Source organism: Lutra lutra, chromosome 4 (assembly GCF_902655055.1).
Source record: "Lutra lutra chromosome 4, mLutLut1.2, whole genome shotgun sequence".
NCBI classification, from domain to species: Eukaryota; Metazoa; Chordata; class Mammalia; order Carnivora; family Mustelidae; genus Lutra; species Lutra lutra.
The window spans coordinates 131,913,150-131,917,023 of record NC_062281.1 but is presented as its reverse complement, the minus strand read 5'-3'; positions in this window follow the sequence as shown (position 1 = coordinate 131,917,023).

Genomic DNA, 3,874 nt, shown 5'->3' with positions numbered 1-3,874 from the left:
TCTAGGTGATGAGTGGGCTTTCTGTTTTAATTTTTTGGTCTGATCCCTTCTCATAATGTGACAAAAATGGAAGAAGGTTGGCTTATTGAAAATTGAAAAGCAAGTAACTTCTATCAAAAGTTCAAGGTAGGGGGATGCCTGGGTGGCTCAGGAGGTTAAGTGTCTGCCTTCGGCTCAGGTCATGATCTCAGGGTCCTGGGATCGAGTTCTGCATTGGGCTCCTTGCTCAGCGGGGAGCCTGCTTCTCCCTCTGCCTGCCTCTCCCCCTGCTTGTGCTCTCTCTCTTTCTCTGACAAATAAATAAATAAAATCTTAAAAAGAAAGTTTAAGGTAGGAACACAAATTCAGTACTTTAATTAGGAAATGTTAGACATTTAAAAAAGGATTTAACCAACTGAGCCATCTAGATACCCCAGCTAAAAAGGATTTATAATAGCAAATAGGATAATTCTACATGTAACTTAGATTTTATGTTCCTGAGTTAACAAATTGAATTTAGAGCTTTAGAGGTACCTAGTTGCACACAATAGACATTCAAATAGTATATGAAAAAAATTTGTTTGCAAGCTATGTTAATTTATACTCTACTCACTCATGCTCCAAGAGATTTAATCTGGAAGAATTCTAGAGTATTTATTGTCCTTTTTGTTCTCAGTATTAACAGATAATACTCTCTTTGCTGTATAAGATCATTGTAGCTTTCTCAGTATTCTACAACTTAAAAAAAAATGTTTGAGAGAGAGCAAGAGAAAGCATGCATGCACACACAGGGGGAGTGGCAGAGGGAGAGGGAGAGGGAGAAGCAGGCAACCCGCTGAAGGAACTTGATGGACCCTGGGATCATGACCTGATCTGAAGGCAGAAGCTGAACTGACTGAGCCACCCAGGCTTCCCAATATTCTACAACTTTTTAAAAAGATTTTATTTATTTATTTGACAGAGAGAGACACAGCAAGAGAGGGAACACAAGCTGGGGGAGTGAGAGAGGCAGAAGCAGGCTTCTACTGAGCAGGGAGCCTGATGTGGGGCTCGATCCCAGGACTTAGGTATCATGACCTGAGCCAAAGTTAGACACTTAACGACTGAGCCTCCCAGGCGCCCAGTTTACAACTTTTAAAAGTTGAGGGGTGCCTGGGTGACTCAGTCACTTAAGCATCTGACTCTTGGGTTTGGCTCAGGTCGTGAACTCAGGGTCATGAGATTGAGCCCTGTATTGAGCTTTGTGTTCAATGCAGAGTCTGCTTGAGATTCTCTCTCTCTCTTTTCCTCTACCCCTCCCCACCCACATGTATGGTCTCTCTTTCTAAAATAAATAGATAAATAACATTTTTTTAAGATTTTATTTATTTGTCAGACAGAGATCACAAGTAGGCAGGGAGGCAGACATAGAGAGAGGGGGAAGCAGGCTCCCCGCCAAGCAGGGAGCCCGATGTGGGGCTTGATCCCAGGACCCTGAGATCATGACCTGAGCTGAAGGCAGAGGCTTAACCCACTGAGCCACCCAGGTGCCCCAAGATAAATAACATTTTAAAAGATTCTCTCCCTTTGCTCCTCCCCACCCTGCATGCTCTCTCTCTCAAAAAAATCTGTATTACTTGAATTTCAAAATTTGGTATTATAAGGATTGGCATTGTAAGGATTATTCAAAGATTCTATAGGAATTCATGGATAATATTGATCACATGTATTAAATGCTCGCAATAAACATGTTAATTTTAGGTTTTACTTTGTTGACAGGAAAGAAGAAAACACTGACTTTTAAATAATAATAAATATGATAATTTAATGAAATATTCAGATTGAAGATATTGTGAAGGGGAAAGTTACTTGAGATTTTAGTGCTCAAAAATAAACATTGTTAGTATTTTATTGTGCATACTTCCAGTAATATTCCTATTTGTTTACTTATATATTTTAACAAATTGTGATCATACTCTCCATATTGCTTTAGATCTTGATTTCTTTTTTTCATTTAACAATATAGAAGGTGTTTCTAATATCACAAATGTTTTTCCACAAGTTTTAATTATTATGTCTTATTCCTTCTGATTACTGTATCACAATTTATATACACTGAAAATTGAGGTTTTTAAAATAGCTTGTCAGTATTACAAGTAACATGGTGATGGTTCTTCTTTTTCCCATTAAAGGAATACAAAATCCCTGAAAGACCTACACATACAAAAAATCCATCAATTTTTCATTAGAAAAATATTTTAAAATTATTTTTCTTTAAAATCCTTAAGGTATGAAACAGAAAACTTGATTTTTGTTATATCTGGTTTTATAAATTTGTAGTCTGTGAAGGAAGATATTTGAAAGAATGGATTCTAAGGTACATTAGAGAAATTACACAAAGGTTAATTAGAAGGAATAATGTGGTAGGCAGACTTCTAAGATGGTTCCCAGTGATTCTCACCTATTGGTGTTGTAGTCCTTGTTTTAATCTTTTCACCTTGATCATGGGCTGGGCTTAATGACTTGGTTTTAAGCAATAGCTATGGCAGGATGATGGGCTGTCACTTCTGTGATTCAGTTACAAAATACGGTGACTTCCATCTTGCTAGAAAATCGTTTTTGTTGTCCTCTTGGCCTGATACTTTGATGAAGTAAGCTGCTGTGTGGGAGAGGCATATGTGATGAGGAAATGAGAAATCTATGGCCAATAGCCAGTATGGAATTGAGGTCTTTAGCCCAACAGCTTGGGAGGAACTGAAGGCTGCTCACAAGCACTGAATGAGCTTGGCAAGTCGATCTTTCCCAGTTGAACCTTCAGGTGAGACTGTAGATCCTGGACCAACCCTGACTGACAGACCACGAAGCACAGGATCCAGATATGCTGCGCCCAGACTCACGAACCATGGCAACTGTGAGATAATAAATGTGCATTGTTACAAGCTGTTTAACTTGGGGTAAGTTAGTATGTAACATGAGAAAGTAATACAGATTTAATCAGGAAAAGGGGGCAATTCAAAGATCATAGAAAAGATACAGATATGAAGGTCATAGGAAACACTGCAGCTTTTACTCTTTTGGGTATCTTTTGCTGAATGGATAATAGTGACTGTGTTTTCTTCTTACAATTATTTTTGTCTATTTAATAAGCATTTCTATAGAAGTTAGCAAATATGGAAAAGTTCAAAGAAAAAGTAAAAAATCACATATAATTTTATCACCCAAATAGAACTACAATTATTATTTTGGTGTACAGTCCTCTCCCTGTCTCTACAAAATCCGGATGATACTTTAATAATGTTTTATAATAACCTGGTTTCTAACCTAAACACATATCACATTTTCCATTTCATTTTCTTCCACACATCTTTTAAATGGCTATAGAGTTGCTTATTGTATGACATATTATAATTTATTTAACCAAATGTCTATTATTTGACACTTAATACTGTATTTTAATACATGAGGTTTGGACTATCCCAGAAAATCAAGGTTACATGGATAACATTTGTGTTTTGTTTCATGCTGTGCTTTATTTCTGAGACATAAATGATAAATTTTCAGAGCTAAAGGAGGGCATAATTTTTAAGGCTAGTTCTCCCAGGCAAATAGCACATTATTCTCCAGAAGATCTCATCAGGGCCATTTCTGTCCAGTATTAAACAAAAAGGCTTAAATAATTGAACCAAGTGACTGACCAGTGGAAGTCAGCTTAAGAAGTATTAAGCATCTATGACCTCCTCATTTAAACAAAGTCTTAGTTGGATTGCAGGGGAAAAGCAAATCATCGTTTGAAATGTAGCTGTTGTAAAGAAAAGGAGAAATATTATAATAAAATACTGCATCCATTGGCCTTAGCAGAGCTTGAAGGATCAAGTAGCTGACCATTATCAGTCGGGGAGAGATCTCACTGTGGGCA